This window comes from Microtus oregoni, unplaced genomic scaffold (assembly GCF_018167655.1).
Source record: "Microtus oregoni isolate MIOR12 unplaced genomic scaffold, Mior012 000094F_ref0000399, whole genome shotgun sequence".
NCBI lineage: Eukaryota > Metazoa > Chordata > Mammalia > Rodentia > Cricetidae > Microtus > Microtus oregoni.
Window position 1 is genome coordinate 4,319,875 of NW_024544707.1, and position 18,917 is coordinate 4,338,791.

An 18,917-nucleotide genomic window follows, 5' to 3' on the forward strand; every position below is an offset into this window, starting at 1 on the left:
TAGGGTTGCAGGTATGTGCTGCCACACCTACTTTTATATCGGAGCTAGGTTTCCAAACTCAGCTTCTCATGTGTGTGTGGCACTCACCTTACCACCAAATCATCTCTAAAGCTCTGCTCTTTCTTTTCAGACCTAACATTCAGTATCTCTTCTGATAGCATCATAAGAATGGGAACAAGCCATTCTTCTGAGGCTAGCTTTAGATTTATTTATCTTTGAAGGAGATGGTATTGTAGCATGTGCCAGGGTCAACTATCGGGCATATGTGGCAGTGGGTGCTAATGATGTGTGCATGCTTGGTTTTCCTAGGTGGAGCTGGTGGCATGCGGGTCCATGGTTGAAATATCCAGCTGCGGGTCAGTGACAGTCAGTCTTGCTACATACATGTGTGAATATACCTGAAGGGCCCAGGCTGGTGATATGTATGTCCTATACTTTGGATATTAAAAATTCTCCAAAGGCCCATATGTTAAAGACTTGTTCTTGTTTCTGTTGCTGTTCCTCCCCATTGAAAGGAGATGGCGCCTTTACAAGCTAGAGCCTACTGGAAAGAAGTAAGTCATTGCAGCCTTGACCTCAAAATGGATTGTGGGACTTCAGTCTCTTTCACTTCCTCTCCTTATTTTTCCAGCCATAAGGTAATCACTTTTCCTTACCACATATTCCCATCACAATGCACTGTGCCACCGCAGGCCCATAGCAACAAGGGCAGTCAAAAACATGAGCCAAAATAAGCATTTACTCTTTATGTGTGAGTTTATCTCAGAGTTTTGTTATAGTAAAAGAAATTGAGTCAACACAGTATTACTACAAGGACCATCTGGGGGAAAGTACATTAGTTTGAACTGGTGTCAGAAGGTAGGGCCAGCTGCATGTGCGTGTGAGTATGTGTGTGGCAGACTGGGGGCATGCATGCACATAGCTACAAGGCCCGCCCAGATGTGGGTTTTATGCGCAACAGTAGGGATAATGATGAGGTTCCCTTGACTGTGTCTATATGCCCAGCTTTAGGAAACAGAGCTGCAGTGTACATATGCACAGCCGCAGGGCACAGCTGTGGACCCAGGATCAGCACTAAGGGTGGTGACATGAGTTGCTTTTAACTATTTGTGCATGACTAGTTGTGCCAGTAGGGGCTGGTGGTGTGTGCAAGATTGAATTTAGAAGATAGTTGTGAGCAGTGTAGACTCCGGCAGGAACCTAAGGACATTAGCCATCAGGCACATATTGTTTATCCTGGGTCCCCTTGGCCAGGATGCCCATGACCATGTCAGCTGCCATAGCTTTGTGGTGGGATTCAAGAAAGTGATCGCAGTACAGGTACCTGGTAAAAAGTGTCAAAGGATCTGCCATGGCTATGTGGTTAATTAATTTTTTGATTAACATACAAAGAAACGTCTTTGTTAGTGAACTGTATTTTAAACTTTAAATCCATTTAATTTTTAATTAACATACAAAGAAATGGGCTTCACCATGACATTTTGCTTTTTATTTATTATATCCTTTTTGACAATTTCATAATACATATAACATATTCTGATTTAGTCTAACCCCCTCTGCTCTCTAATTTCCCTCCAGACTCTGTAATTCCCCATTCCTTTTTACAAATCTTCTCCCTGTATTCATGTCATTTTGTTTATTTAGTTTTGTTACTCACTAATTTAAATCAGGGTTGTCAATGGACCATGGGTTAGGAGTCTCTTGGCCTTACTGTCTTTTGTACACAAATGAAGACAATGACTGTTGCTCCTTGGTGTGGGACAATTATATTCTTTCAATTATATTTTAAATAGATGCTGGCTGGTCAGTAACCAGGCAAGAAATATAGGTGGGGCAACCAGACAGGAAGTAGATGTGGGTCAAAGATAACAGGAGAATTCTGGGAAGAGGACACAGTCCCAGCCCAGACACAGAAGAAGCAAAATGTGACTGCCTCGCTGTAAAAAGCACCAAGCCATGTGGCTAACATATACTAGAATAATGGGCTCATATAAGTTATAAGAGTTAATAAGAAGCATGAGCTAATGGGCCAATCGGTTTATAGTTAATGTAGACCACTGTGTGATTTCTTTGGGACTTAATGATTGCGGGAACCAGGCAGGACAGAAAACCTCAGTCAACAGCTCCTCTAGAATCTGTCAGGAGACAGTTCTTCATCAGGGTGTAGTAGGGCCCCATGAGCCCCTTAATAATCCATGACTTAACTGTTCACAGGCCCAGTCTTGAACAGGCCCAGTGTAGAAAGCTTCAGCTGCTGTCAGACCATGCTAGCCATGGCTATGTGCTACCTTGAAGACAGCATTTTATGGCTCTTTTCTCTCCCTTTCAGCTCTTAACATTGTTTCTACTCCTTCCATAATGTTCCGTGAACCTTAGATGGATCATATCGTTGTCCTGTTCAGGGGTGAACACTCAACTGTCACTTATTCTCAGCACTATAGTATTCATCACTGTTCACTTTCTGGGCTCTGTGTTCCTCAACATTTAAACACATATGTATTTTTCTACTTAGTTTTGACTTGCTCCAATTGTCTTTCCTTTCTCCCTCTTATTGCTCCATTCCCTTCCCATGACTAATTCTCTCTTTTGTTTTTATAACATGTATATCCCATTGTCCTCTCTTGTTCTCCCCTCTCCTTTAGACCTCTTTCTTCTTTCTCATTGCCTTCTTTCTTCTTTCACTTTTGTGTTGTGTGCATGTATTTAAATGTAATTTCCAATGATGAGTTTGGCTTTTTTATTTAATAGAAAAATCTCCAAATGCATTCATTTTTCTTTTTTTTAATTTATTTATTTATTAAAGATTTCTGCCTCCTCCCCACCACCACTTCCCATTTCCCTCCCCCTCCCCCAATCAAGTCCCCCTCCCTCATCAGCCCGAAGAGCAATCAGGGTTTCCTGCCCTGTGGGAAGTCCAAGGACCACCCACCTCCATCCAGGTCTAGTAAGGTGAGCATCCAAACTGCCTAGGCTCCCACAAAGTCAGTACGTGCAGTAGGATCAAAACCCAGTGCCATTGTTCTTGAGTTCTCAGTAGTCCTCATTGTCCGCTATGTTCAGCGAGTCCAGATTTATCCCATGCTTCTTCAGACCCAGGCCAGCTGGCCTTGGTGAGTTCCTGATAGAACATCCCCAATGTCTCAGTGTGTGGGTGCACCCCTCGCGGTCCTGAGTTCCTTGCTTGTGCTCTCTCTCCTTCTGCTCCTGATTTGGACCTTGGGATTTCTGTCTGGTGCTCCAATGTGGGTCTCTGTCTCTTTCTCCTTTCATCGCCTGGAGAAGGTTAATATCCAGGAGGATGCCTATATGTTTTTCCTTGGATTCACCTTCTTATTTAGCTTCTCTAGGATCACAAATTATAGGATCAATGTCCTTTATTTATGGCTAGAAACAAATAATGAGTGAGTACATCCCATGTTCCTCTTTTTGGGTCTGGCTTACCTCACTCAGGATAGTGTTTTCTATTTCCATCCATTTGCATGCAAAATTCAAGAAGTCCTTGTTTTTTACTGCTGAGTAGTACTCTAACATGTATATATTCCATACTTTCTTCATCCATTCTTCCATTGAAGGGCATCTAGGTTGTTTCCAGGTTCTGGCTATTACAAACAATGCTGCTATGAACATAGTTGAGCATATACTTTTATAGTATGATAGGGCATCTCTTAGGTATATTCCCAAGAGTGGTATTGCTGGCTCCAGGGGTAGGTTGATCCCGAATTTCCTGAGAAACCACCACACTGCTTTCCAAAATGGTTGCACAAGTTTGCATTCCCACCAGCAATGGATGAGTGTACCCCTTTCTCCACAACTTCTCCAGCAAAGGCTATCATTGGTGTTTTTGATTTTAGCCATTCTGACAGGTGTAAGATGGTATCTTAAAGTTGCTTTGATTTGCATTTCCCTGATCGCTAAGGAGGTTGAGCATGACCTTAAGTGTCTTTTGGCCATTTGAACTTCTTCTGTTGAGAATTCTCTGTTCAGCTCAGTGCCCCATTTTATAATTGGGTTGATTAGCATTTAAAGTCTAGTTTCTTGAGTTCTTTATATATTTTGGAGATCAGACCTTTGTCTGTTGCGGGGTTGGTGAAGATCTTTTCCCAGCCAGTGGGTTGCCTTTTTGTCTTAATGACAGTGTCCTTTGCTTTACAGAAGCTTCTCAGTTTCAGGAGGTCCCATTTATTCAATGTTGTCCTTAATGTCTGTGCTGCTGGGGTTATACGTAGGAAGTGGTCTCCTGTGCCCATGTGTTGTAGAATACTTCCCACTTTCTCTTCTATCAGGTTCAGTGTGTTCAGCTTGATATTGAGGTCTTTAATCCATTTGGACTTGAGTTTTGTGCATGGTGATAGATATGGATCTATTTTCATTCTTCTACAGATTGACATCCAGTTATGCCAGCACAATTTTTGAAGATGCTCTCTTTTTTTTCCATTGTATACTTTTAGCTCCTTTATCAAAAATCAGGTGTTCATAGGTTTGTGGGTTAAAGTCCGGGTCTTCTATTCGATTCCATTGGTCAACTTCTCTGTTTTTATGCCAATACCAAGCTGTTTTCAATACTGCAGCTCTGTAATAGAGTTTGAAGTCAGGGATGGTAATGCCTCCAGACAATCCTTTATTGTATAAGATTGTTTTGGCTATCCTGGGTTTTTTGTTTTTCCATATAAAGTTGATTATTGTCTTCTCAAGGTCTGTGAAGAATTTTGATGGGATTTTGATGGGGATTGCATTGAATCTATAGATTGCTTTTGGTAGAATTGCCATTTTTACTATGTTGATCCTCCCAATCCAAGAGCAAGGGAGGTCCTTCCATTTTCTGGTGTCCTCTTCAATTTTTTTCTTCAAAGACTTAAAGTTCTTGTCAAATAGATCTTTCAGTTCCTTGGTCAGAGTTACCCCCAAGATATTTTATGCTATTTGTGGCTATCGTGAAAGGTGATATTTCTCTAATTTCCCTCTCAGCTTCATTATCCTTAGTGTATAGGAAGGCAACTGATTTTTTGGAGTTGATCTTGTATCCTGCCACATTACTAAAGGTGTTTATCAGCTGTAAGAGTTCTTTGGTAGAGTTTTTAGTGTCGCTTATGTATACTATCATATCATCTGCAAATAACGAAAGCTTAACTTCTTCCTTTCCAATACGAATCCCCTTGATCCCCTTATGTTGTCTTATTGCTATTGCCAGAACTTCAAGCACTATATTGAAGAGGTATGGAGAGAGTGGACAGCCTCTTTGTCTTCCTGATTTTAATGGGATGGATTTGAGTTTCTCTCCATTTAATTTAATGTTAGCTGTTGGCTTGCTGTAGATAGCTTTTATTATATTTAGGTAGGACCCTTGTATCCCTAATCTCTCCAAGACTTTTATCATAAAGGGGTGTTGAATTTTGTCGAATGCTTTTTCAGCATCTAATGAAATGATCATATGGTTTTTTTCTTTCAGTTTATATATATGGTGGATTACATTGATAGATTTGTGTATGTTGAACCAGCCTTGCATCTCTGGGATGAAGCCTACTTGATCATAATGGATAATTTTTCTAATGTGTTCTTGGATTCGGTTTGCAAGTATTTTATTGAGAATTTTTGTGTCGATGTTCATGAGTGAGATAGGCCTATAATTCTCTTTCTTGGTTGGGTCTTTGTGTGGTTTTGGTATCAGAGTAACTGTAGCTTCATAAAAGGAATTTGGCAATGACTCTTCTGTTTCTATATTGTGAAATACATTAAGGAGTATAAGTATTAGCTCTTCTTGGAAGTTCTGGTAGAATTCTGCATTGAAACCATCGGGTCCTGAGCTTTTTTGGGAAGAGAGATTTTTTTTTATTTTGTTATTTATTTATTTATTTATTTATTTATTTATTTATTTATTTAGGATTTCTGCCTCCTCCCCACAACCGCTTCCCATTTCCCTCCCCCTCCCCGGATCAAGTCCCCCTCCCTCATCTGCTCGAAGAGCAATCAGGGTTCCCTGACCTGTGGGAAGCTAGATGCCCTTCAACGGAAGAATGGATGAAGAAAGTATGGAATATATACATATTAGAGTATTACTCAGCAGTAAAAAACAAGAACTTCTTGAATTTTGCATACAAATGGATGGAAATAGAAAACACTATCCTGAGTGAGGTAAGCCAGACCCAAAAAGAGGAACATGGGATGTACTCACTCATATTTGGTTTCTAGCCACAAATAAAGGACATTGAGCTTATAATTCATGTTCCTAGAGAAGCTAAATTAGAAGGTGAATCCAAAGACAAACACATAGGCATCCTCATGAATATTAACCTTCATCAGGCGATGAAAGGAGACAGAGACAGAGACCCACATGGGAGCACCGGACAGAAATCTCAAGGTCCAAATCGGGAAGAGAGATTTTTGATAACAGTTTCTAATTCTTCGCTACTAACAGGTCTATTTGGATCGTTCACCTGGTCTTGGTTTAACTTTGGTATATGGTATTTATCTAAAAAAAATGTCCATTTCTTTTACATTTTCCAGTTTTGTGGCATACAGGCTGTTGTAGTAAGATCTAATGATTCTCTGAATTTCCTCTGTGTCTGTGGTTATGTCCCCCTTTTCATTTCTGATCTTATTTATTTTGCATGTTCTCTCTGTCATTTAATTAGTTTGAATAGGGGTTTGTATATCTTGTTGATTTTCTCCAAGAACCAACTTTTTGTTTCATTGATTCTTTGGACTGTTTTCTGTGTTTCTATTTTGTTGATTTCAGCCCACAGTTTGATTATTTCCAGTCTTCTAATCTTCCTGGGCACGTCTGCTTCTTTTTTTTCTAGAGCTTTCAGGTGTGCTCTTAAGTCCCCAATGTATGCTTTCTCCATTTTCTTTAATTGGGCACTTAGTGCTATGAACTTTCCTCTTAGCACTGCTTTCATCGTGTCCCATAGGTTTGAGTATGTTGTCTCTTTATTTTCATTAAATTCAAGGAAGACTTTAATTTCTTTCTTAATTTCTTCCTTGACCCAGGTGTGGTGTAGTAGTTGTCATTTTTCTTTTCTGCTAATGTCATAATTTTCTGTTTTTCAATGGCTGAATAAAATTCTATTATGTATATGTACTAAATTTTCTTTACCCATTAATCTGTTGCTGGACAATGAGGCTGGTTCTAAATTTTGACTATTGTAATTAGGGCAACAGTAAACATGGATGTGTAAATATCTCTGTGGTTTGCTGTCTTAAACCCCCTTAGATGTATAGATAAGAATGGTATAGTGGACCATATGGTGATTATTCATTTTGTTTGTTTTTTGAACCTCCATACTGACTTCCATATTAGCTGTACAAGTTTATTCCCAAGATCTGCCTATGTTTTCTAAGCAAGACACTGTAGAGTGAAGTAGCTCCTCCCTTGTGGCTGACACTAGTCTCTTTCTTTGTTCCCAGATATCTCCAGATGTTTCTGCTATGTCGGTCTCTAAGTGATCTGGATAAGGTACAACTGAAAGTGGTCATTTAGGCAGTACACTGACAATCTCAGGAAGTTAATAATTTGCCCTGCACGCCCTGTTCCTGTGTATGGGATTACTGCTTAGGGACTTCTAAGCCTTTCTGGCCTAGAGGATGTGATGATGCAGACAGAATTAGACTATTTGTACTACTCATTTTTTCTCAGGATATTTTCTTACATTGTGTTTGTGTAGCTTCGTAACTGAATTCCCTAGCCGTTTCCAGAGTTATTTGCAGATGTGACTTGCTATCCAGTTGTTCTTTATAGGGAGAATGAAGGTGGAGAAGGTTTCCTTTGCCATCTTCATGATGTAACTGTATTACATCTCCTAACATATTGATGCTATTAATCCTACTACCTGGATATGACACGATACTTCAGTGTGGTTTTGGATTGCGTTTCCCTGATGATTGCTAATTGAATTATTTATTTGTCATGTTGCTCCAACAAAGCGCTTGATGAAAGCCACCTATGGAAGGAAGGGTTTATTTTGGCTCAGTTTGAGGGTGTGTCCTATCGTGGCTAGGAAGTCATAATGGCAGGAGCTCAAGGCAGCTGGTCACATTGCATCTGCTGTCAGGAGGCAGAATGATGAATGCTGCTGTCCAGCTCCCTTTCTTCTTATTCAATCCCAGCCCTCAGTTCATGGACTGGTGCTGATCAAGGTCATCCTACTTCAACTTAATCTAGAGATGCCCCTGCAGGTATCCATAGAGGTTGATTTCCATGATAACTCTGACTCTCATCAACTTGACCACCGACATTAATCACCACAGTAATGCATATCATATTCATAAGAATGCTCAACTCATGAATTAATTTTCCATGTATGAAGATGCATGTGCACGTGTATGGAGGCCAGTGATCAATTGGGAGTCTTCTTTAACTACTCACCATTTTATTTTTTGAGATAACGTCTCCCATTAAACTTGGCACTCACAAATTTAGCCAGACTGGCTGGCTAGAAGGGACCCAGTGCTTGGAATACAGGCACAAGCCATCATGATTAGAGTTTTTATGAGGATGCTGGGGATTGAACCCAGGCCTTCATGTTTGCACTAGAAACACTTTACTGACTGAGCAAGTGCTCTACCCCCTAGGTCTTTTATTTTTAAGTCAAGACATTACTATCGCAAGTTTTACTAAAAGATTTGTATAAGGTATAGTTTACATGTTAACTCATCATATATATAATTTCTGAAATTTCTTCTTAATATATAGGGATTTTCCCCCTTAAGATCTCTTCCCCCCCCAACAGTTTCCTTGCTACTTTCTCAACCCCTCAAAACCTAGAGTTCAGATATGAGAGGAAAAACAGCATTTGGCAAAATCAGGCTTATTTTGCTTAATAATAATGAATCCCCAGTTATATGCACTTTTACAAATAATGTGGTTTAATTTTTCTTTATAGCTTAATAAAATTCCATTGCGCATATTATGTTTTCTTTACCCATTCATTGTTGACAGGCATGCAGGCTGAATCCATTTTTCTCCCCCTCTCCCTCTCTCCCTCTCTCTCTCTCTCTCTCTCTCTCTCTCTCTTCCCAAGACAGGGTTTCTCTGTAGCTTTGGAGCCTGTCCATGAACTAGCACTTGTAGATCAGGCTGGCCTCCAAGTCACAAGGATCCGTCTGCCTCTGCCTCCTGAGTTCTGGGATTAAAGGTGTGCGCCACCACTGCCTGGATTTGATTCCATTTCTTAGCTATTGTGAATAGTGCAGCTGAAAGTGTACATTAGTTATAAGAATTTCTTGGTGGAATCATTAAAGTATTTGTTTAAAGTATAGATAGGGTCATGACATTTGCAGAAACTTTGAGGTCTTCATTTTTTGCTTATATTTATTTCTTTTTATGTTTTTCTCTTGTCTAATTATTCTAGCTTAGACTAAGACTTCCCAAATTGTGTTCAATGAGAGTAGCTATCCTTGTCTCATGCCTTATTTTAGAGGAAATACTTTCAGTTATTCTCCATGGGTATAATGTTGCCAATAGGATTTTCACATGGGGCCTTTACTATGTTGAGATATGCTCCTTTTCTAAGTTTCTTTATGAAATTTTTTGGGGTGGGACACCTTAAACGTTGTCAAATGCCTCTTCTGCATCTATTGAAATGATTGCGTGTTTTCTATTCTTAAGTCTGTTTATGTGCTGCATTACACTTATTGATTTGTGTGTGTAGAACCAACCTTACAACCCTAGAATGTAATGAACTTGTTCAGGGTATATGATCTCCCTTTCTTTTCTTATTAACACATTTTAATGTGACTTTGAGTTTTTTTTTTTTGAGTTTTTGGATTCATGTTCATTGGGAAGTGTGGTCTATACTTTTTGGTTATTTTCTTGACCAATTTTGATATTAGGGTAATACTGGCTTCATAGAATGAATTTTATGGTATTCCTTCCCTTTGTAATTTGTGGAAGTTTTTGAGAAATATTCATGTTAGCTCTTTTTTAAATATTTAATAGAATTCAGCAGTGAATATATCTGGTCTTGAGATTTTCAGGGTAGAAGTTTTTTTATTACTCCTTCCATCTCAGGGCTTGTTATGGGTAAGTTGAAGCTGTGTAATTCATGATTTAATAAAGATTTAATTCTTGATTTAATTTTGATAGGTCATGTGTTCTAGAAAGTTATTCATGTTGTCTAGAGTTTTCAATTTTTTTAAAGATGTGAGTTTTCTAAGTATTTCTTTACATTCCTCTATATTTCACAGGAATCTGTTGGATCATCATCCTTTTCATCTTTAATATTATTCAGAATTTCTTTCTTTTCATTTTACTTAGCTTCACCGAGGTATTGCTAACTCAGTTTATCTTTTCAATGAATCAACTTTTTGCTTAAATAATTGCATGTTTTGGTTATTTAATCTACATTTTGTTAATTTTTCTTATTGTTTTCTTGCTTTCTCCTGCATTTGGGTTTGAGTTGCATCATTAGGTTATTTGCTTCAGATATGCGTCTTTGGTAGTGTTAGCACCCATAGCTATAAATCTTCTTTTTAAAATGAACTTTGCTCTATTCTAAATGTTCTGGGGTTTGTTTTCATTTTTATTTCATTCTAGGGATTTCAAATTTCAAATTTCCTCCTTAAATTCCTCAATAATACACTGATCAATCAAGAGTGTGTTTTTTAGTCTGCAATATTTAAGAAGTTTCTGCAGTTTCTCTTGCTATTGATTTCTAGTTTTATTGCAGTAAAATTTAAGGTACAAAATTATTTTTTATTATTTTGTGTTTACTAAGACTTCATTTGTGGCCTACATATCACCTATTTTAGAGAAGGTTGCTGATAAGAAATCTGATTGTTTTTTGATATGTTTGCCTTTGTGAGTGAGTTGGCATTTTTCCCTTACAGATTTTTTTTCCCTTGGGTACTATGCATTGAACTCAAGGCCTTGTGAATGCTAATGAATCACTTGACCACTAAGCTATATCCTTAGCCATCTCTTAAAGCTTTTAATATTGTTTCTTTACTTTGTGTTTTTTATGCAGAGTTTTTGTATTGATTCTTTGGGAATTTCACATCATGCACCCCAACCTCATTCATTACCCAGTCCTTCCATATCTGCCCTCCACCCTTGTAATTTCTCCCCAAAAGAAAATAATTAAAGTGAGAATAAAAAAATCTTGCCAACCCCTCTTGGTAGCTACCTGCCCCTCAATCAACTGAGGTGCTTTCCCACACCTGCCACGGCCTTCACAGTTCCAGTTCCACAGTGCACACACCACTCCGTTCTTCCATCTCTCTGCCCCTCCAACATACACTCACTTTTTGTAGGGGTGTTGAAAGCTGCAGTGTGTCATGCAGTACACTATTTTGCCCAAATAGATTTTACTTATAAACGTTCATTACAATGAGTCTTTGGTTTGGTTTGAGGCCTCTGGTTTCTGCTAAGTCATTAATATTGGATTCTCATTGAGGATCCTCTCTGATATTGTTCTGACTTACAGAGATCTCTTGGCTATGGTTTCACAGGACCAGACCCTTCACATGCTTCAGCAGCTCGTAGGTGGGGTAGATGATGGGGTAGGCTAATTCCAGGCCCTAAATCTGGGCTTGGGTGGTAGCAGAGTTGGTTATCCCAGGCCTCCCCCAGTGAGGGCTGGGGCCAGCTCAGCATGACCTTCAACCATTAACATGACTTTAAGCAGCAGCCTAGACCATGGACACCCAAATGGCCCTTGGTGGCAACATGGCCCATGGACATCAACATACACCATGGCTGTGGTAGGGCAACAGACCAAGACAACCTGATCCTTAGTGGCAGCATAGGCCTGGGCATCATCATGGCCTCAGGTGGCAGCACAGGCCTCTTACATCAGCCTGATCCTCACCACCGTTGAATTTCTGCTTCTGTCTCTCTCCACAGCACATGAACTGTTCTGCTTCTTTTCTCTCACATCTCCACCACATACTTGCTCATCACAATGGCATGAGGTGACATGAGGGCCTACTTTGTGTTTTTGACATCTGGGTCCAACATGATCTTGGGAGGTTCTTCTCTGGTCATATCTATTTGGAGTTATAAAAGCCTGTGATTTTTAGAAGTCCATTTCTTTCTCTAAATTTGGGCAATTATTTTGCTATAATTTCTTGAAATAGATTCTCTATGTCTTAGTTTTTACCTCAGCTCACTCCCACTTCTATCTTACAGAGACTTAGGCTTGGTCTCTGATTTTCCTAGATTTCTTGGGAGTCATGTTCATTTCCTTGTCCTCCTTGGTGTTTGAATATAGTATTTTTTTCCAACCTTTTTCTCAATACTTGATTTTCTCTCTTTTGCTTAGTCAAGTTTCTTAACAATGCTTTTCACCATGCGTCCCCTTTGATTCATTGCATTTTTCTACTTCCAATATTTCTATTTGTTCCCCACACTCCAAATAGTAATTTTCTCGTTGAATTCTTTCATGTGCTGCCCTTGTTGTCCATACTGCTGATGTTCTTTTCTATGTTTCTCACTTTTCTTCTATGTTGTTGATTTTCCTTCCCAGTCTTGGATTTATTTTCTTACTTGTGTCTTTTTAAATTAGTGAACTTTGGAGATCTTCATCTACTATTACTTTACCCATTTTAGTATCTTTCAATTTAGTATTTAATGAGTTTAAAGATTTAAAGAAATCTTTTGGTTTCTCACACATCTTGTGTTTCTGTCTTATGATTTTGTAATCTGTTGTCTTTCATCTCTGTTTTTTTCAACAGCCTTCTCTTGAAACTCAAATCACAGCACCACCCAGGAGAAAACAAACCATTAAAACAGCAACAAATCAATCCATAAGAAGTATAAGAATATACTTACAAATTAAGTCCACTAATATATTACCATAAACCAGAAAAATGGAAACACTAATATGGAATGTGCTAAAAAGTACAAATTATTTAGGATAAATAAAGAAATAGTAAATAATTGGGAAAAATGAATAGAGCAAGGAATTGGGGTAAATAGACAAGAATCAAAGTTAAATAAAGAAAAAAGAAAAGGAATGTTGCTGAAGTATAATATTGTGAATGGGAGGATAGAACCAAGAGTTTAGAAAAGATTAAAAAAGCAAAGAAATAAAAAAAAAGATTTCCCAACATTAGGAAATTTCAAAAACAAAATTAAATACATGTAAGAAGAAAATACAATGTAAAACTTAGTTTAAAAATTCATAGTAGGGACTGAAGGGGTGGCTCAGTGGTTGAGAGTACTTGCAAAAGACCTGAACTTGGTTCCTGACACCCACATGGCCCTCTGTAACCCTAGTCATAGGGAATTCAAAATCTCTTCTGACCTCCACAGGCTTCTGAATGAATGTGGCAAACATACACATACTTAGACACATACATATACACAAAATAAAATAGCAACCAATGACAAATATAACAAGATAAAGTCAAAGTACTAGAAGAGAAAGAGACAGAGAGAGAGAGAGAGAGAGAGAGAGAGAGAGAGAGAACAAAAGGAAGCATATAATGGGCAATAAAATGAAAGAAGAAAAAAAGAAAAAAGGTTGCCTAAAAATGAAAAAGATACATAAACAAAATTAGATATAATAAGATAATAAAAAGATGCAATTTAAAATATTTTAAGGTTAAAAAACTGATAAAGTATGAAAAAGAAATAAAAAGGGTAAATATAAAGTGGGGGAAAAGTACAAAATAAGGATAAGGTGAAGTGATAAATTGAAGTGTTGGAGAGGTTTCTTCCTGGGTCCTTTAACACAGAATACTGCCATTTGTTATGTAGTGGGAAGGGTCAGATGAATTTAGAAGCTTTGCCTTTCTTGTGCTTTGTGCTGATGTTGAACTTGTACTGGGAAGGTATCCAGTGCTTGCCAGAGATTTCTCCACTTTATTAGCTTCTCTTCTTTGCATATTAGGAAGCTCTGCTGGACATACTTAGCTTTGTAATTTATGATTTGTGCAAGTTCTCTCATCTTCCCTGAACCCCCCCCCCCCACAACTCATACCCATATTTTTTTAGCTGGGGATTATCTTCTAATTGTACAGATAATGTGGGAAGCAGCCACGACACTGTGATCTGTACACTATAAAACATATGTGCTGGCTAGTTTTATGTCAACTTGACACAGGATAGAAAAACCTGGGAAGAAGTTACCTCAGCTGAAAAAAGGCCTCCAGTAGCATGAACTGTGGACAAGCCTGTGGTGGCATTTTCTTGGTTAATGATTGATGCCAAAGGTCCAGCTCACTGTGGACAGTGCCCATCCTGGGCAGGTGGTCCTGAATTGTAAAAGAAAGCATGCTGAGCAAACCATGGGAAACAAGCCAGTCAGCAACACTTTTCCATGGCTTTTGCATTATTTCCTATATCCAGGTTCCTGCCTTGAGTTCCTGCCCTGGCTTCCCTCAGTGATGAACTGTTACCTGGAAGTGTAAGCTGAAATAAAACCATTCCTTTCCAAGTTGTTTTTCTTCTGGTGTTTTATCACATCAATAGAAACCCTAGCTAAAATAACATGTCTTTTTATTTTTAGTAATTTCAATGTATTAATGACTATATTTAAGGATATACCTGGGCTATAAAATAGACTGCCAAGAACTCAAGATTTTTCAGACTCTAAAGAAATGAGGAAGTCCGGAGCAAGTGGGGGAGCGAGCTAGAGGATATTGGATGGCAGGAGCGGAGCAATGCCTAAATCAAAGGAACTTGTTTCTTCAAGCTCTTCAGGAAGTGATTCTGACAGCGAGGTTGAAAAAAAAAGTTAAGAGGAAAAAGCAATTGGTTCCAGAAAAGCCTGTGAAGAAGCATAAGCTTGGTGAGACTTCTAGAGTGCTGGCATCTTCCAAGCAGAGTAGCAGCAGCAGAGATGATAACATGTTCCAGATTGGGAAGATGAGATACGTCAGTGTTCGGGACTTTAAAGGAAAAATTCTAATTGATATTAGAGAATATTGGATGGACTCAGAAGGTGAAATGAAACCAGGGAGAAAAGGTATTTTTTTAAACATGGAGCAATGGAGCCAGCTGAAGGAACAGATTTCTGACATAGATGATGTAGTAAGAAAGCTGTAAAATCTGAGCCATGTCAAACTGTATTGTTGTAGTTGTTTCAATCTGTCTTTTTACATTGGCTTTTGCTTTCTAAATGTTGTTTTCCAAGCTGTTGTGTATTTGGATTGCAGAACAATTTGTTAGGTGAATACTTTTAAAAAATGTGCATTATTAAAATGTTCTGAGTGAAGCTAAATGTCAATTTTATTAAAGAGGATTGCTTTGTGCCCCGCTACCTAGTGTAAAATAAAGCCAGATCGTTACAAAAAAAAAGAAATGAGGAACAATTAGGTGGCTCTGTAGGTTGATCTGCACACTGACCTCAGGCTCAGGATTATCAAACTATAGGGTTCTTAGATCAGGTTCTTGAGATCTGCTCCTGGTAGCTAGAAATGGAGAGATAGGTTTATCATTCCCTATTTACTTCACTGTCTGAGGTAAGCCTCTTGTTACCAGCAGTTTTTAGCTTTTAGTGTCTTGCTCTCCTACTTTCACGAACTACCTCTCAAAGCTGTTCCTCATAGATGAAATTATGTGGCAGATGTTCATGTTCCTTGTCTTCTGTTTGTTCCCAGTTATGCTCAGTTTTAAATAGCAAGGTATTTCTCAAGATGCATCTGGCTCTTGCCCTCTGAGTCATACAGAGTGACAAAATGGAATTCCTGACCCATTCAGTGGTGGTTTTGAGGCTTCTGTGGGCATGTCCTAAAGATGACTGCCAGTCTCCTCCCTAAGGCTGCTTGGGCCTACCTTTTTTGAAGAAGTTTTTTTTTCCCTTTCCTGAAGGTAGCTTTGGAGTTCTGTCTTTCATTGTGGTGTATTGTCATGTTCTCATTTAAGAACCTTACATTCCATCCTGGGATCCATTCCAACTTCATTTTTTAATTTAAATTTCTTTTCATTTTACATACCAACTCCAGTTCCCCTCTGTTTCCTTCTTTTGGTCCTCACCTTCTTCCCTACATCCCACTCCTTAAGAATGGCACACCAACATGGTCAACTGTATCCACGTAAAACCTGAGAAAGCTTCAAAAGGAATTCTAGACACAAAAGAACAGAGTTAAGCCTAGCTTTTTGGTAGCTGCATTTTCTTTGTGGGATCTGTTTGCTAGGCTTCCTGACTCAGCAGTAGCAGCAAAAACTGCACAGCTCCTCTAAGTAGACTTTCTGGTTCATGCTAGCTATATGAACAACTCTGACTCTTTTGGGAGGTCCAGCTATGGAGCATTTAAATGAGGTTTGTGAGCAGAGTGCTACAATTTGCTTAATGGCATCACAGACCTGCTGTGACCCAACCCCGGATCTGTGGTGGAGAGAATGGCTCTTAGATGCAGTGAACATGCCCTTCCCATGTTGGACTGGGCAGAGTTGGTCTTAGCCATGCCCACTTAGCATTAAAAAAAGGCACGTCTGGTCAGAAAATATTTACAGATACACAGTAAAGACAGATTCAGATAAAAAAGACCTCTTTATGGGTTTATAGTGTTGGATAAATATATGTAGGCTTGGGAGGGAAAAGAAAAAGAATATGTATAGTTATAAAAAGAAGTAAATGGTTTAAAAAAGGTAAAGTCTTTAAAGAGACAGAGTACAGACAGTCATAAATTTAAAAGAGCAAAGAAAAATAAGCCACATAAAGATGGAATATACACAGAGAGTCAGCATTATGTATATTATTGTGTTTGCTTTGAATTTTTTGACTGTGAAGGAGCTAAATACAGGGAAACATTGCATTGTACGGACTGCTAAGGTAAACCAACATATATACTTCAAAGGTATCTTGACTTCAAAATTTGGATCTAAGTATATGTAGCTTTGGAAAAGAGGTTCTATGTTTGCTTCCAAAGAGGGTGAAAACCTGTGAATTCCTTTCAGACTAATGTGGTTTGATCAAACAAAGCCTCCTGTAACCATGATCCTGAAGGTTCAACATCCATGACAGCTTTGGGACTGCTGGCTGAGATGGACCTACCATACAGGATATCCCATGATAGACTTGATTAACAGCACCCCTAATCAGCAGGAAATAATTTAGACAACAATGCCCAAATTCCCTAAGTGATTGTTTATAAATGTTTGTTTACATTTAAAGGGGAATATGATATAGATATGAATAATTTACATTAGTATGGATCTTGGTCTATTGATACAAATTTTAGGTCAATCTTGTTTCATATATATATTTCTGCTCTTGATTAAGGTATTGTGTTTGTGCAGCTCATTTAAAAATGCAATGTATAATTAAGAAATGCAGGTTAATAGATAGTCATCTATAATAGTCAAACTTGTAGTCATGTTAGTTAGGTTTTATAGATATATAGTGATATATTTAAAGTAGAGAGATAATCTCCAAAATTTTCAAAGACCTTTGGAATATAGCACTTAAAATGTTTTAAGAACTTAGGACTGTTCATAACAATGAAACACATCTGCTCCTGGCAGCAACAACTATTTCAAGAAGAAGATGGACATTGAAGAGATTTTTTATGGAGTTTGCTAGCCATTTGGGCAAAAAAATTGCTCTTGTCTGGACTGCTTGATATTATACTGTATGAACTGGACTTGCACGACCCACAGAAAAATGACTTCTTAAGCTGTCTAAAGAAGGTGAGACAGTCCTTTTGGGTTTCTGCTTCATGAAAGTATGGGCCGGTAGGCTGAAGATGGGTGCCCACAACATTACAGAACTTTGGGTGACTGTCCAGGCAACAAGATGTCTCTGTCAATTCTAGAGTTTTGGAAGTTGCTTACAATGCACTTCCTGTTTAGTTAGGTAATATTATATCCTTCTGCAGTCTTTGATGGAATTGAAGAATAGTTATAATTATAGTTTTCCTTAGTTATAATAAAAGATAAAGTAGATATAAATATTGTAACTGTAATTCTTTCCTGATACCTGTTTTGTTGTATGTAATTTTACTATGTTAAAGTTAAAATCTTCCTTTTTATTTAAACTTTAGAAAAGGGGAAATGGTGTGGGAAGTCCTTCTGTCTTTGTTTTGCTTTTATTGATTAATGAATAAAGCTGTTTCAGCCAGTGGCTTAGCAAAATAGAGCAAGGTGGGGATCCTAAGCAGATAGAGGAGGAGAGAGTAGGGGAAGTCAGAGAGAAGCCATGTAACCACTGCTGGAGACAGATGTGGTAGAACCTTATGGGTAAGTCATGGCCACATGGTGATACAAGATTAATAGAAATGGGTTAATTTCAGATATAAGAGTTAGCCAGAGATATGCTTAAGCTGTTGGCCAAACAGTATTGCAAATAATATAGTTTCCATGTGATTATTTCAAGTCAGAGTGGCCAGGAATGAACAAACAGCCTCAGACAACATTGGGGGTGGGGCTGGTAAGACTTCCCTTGGGTAGTCAACAAAGTCTGGAATACCAAGTTGAGGCAGGATCAAGCCTTTCCCCTCTGTATCAAGACTGAACAAAGTATCCTGCCTTAATGAATGGGCTCCAAAAAGGTAGTTCATATACTATGAATAAAAACTGATTTCATAGCCAATGGCCCCACAAACTGCTCAAGCCACATAACTGTCACCCAATTTGCAAGGGCCTAGTTTGGTCCCATGTAGGCTCCCCAGTTTTTTGTCTAGAGTCATCAGTGTTTTTTATCTTAGCCATCCTGAGAGGTGTAAGATGGTATCTCAGAGTCGTTTTGATTTGCATTTCCTTGATGACTTAGGATGTTGAGCCATTTGAGATACTTCTGTTTAGATCTGTACCCAATTTTTTAACTAGATCATTTGGTATTTCAATTCTAGTTTCTTGAGTTCTTTATATATTTGGGAGATCCATCCTCTGTCTGATGTGGTGTGGTGAAGATCTTTTCCCATTCAGTTGGCTGCCATTTTGTCTTATTCACTTTGTCCTTGGCTTTACAGAAGTTTCTCAGTTTCAGGAGGTCCCATTTATTTATTGTTGTTCTCAATGTCTGTGCTACTGGTGC

General features: G+C 38.5%; 1 pseudogene; it reads left to right on the forward strand.

Annotated features, from left to right (window-relative positions):
• Positions 1-14,601: 14,601 nt before the first annotated feature.
• LOC121442692 lies at positions 14,602-14,986 on the forward strand (annotated as a pseudogene).
• The last annotated feature ends 3,931 nt before the right edge of the window (positions 14,987-18,917 follow it).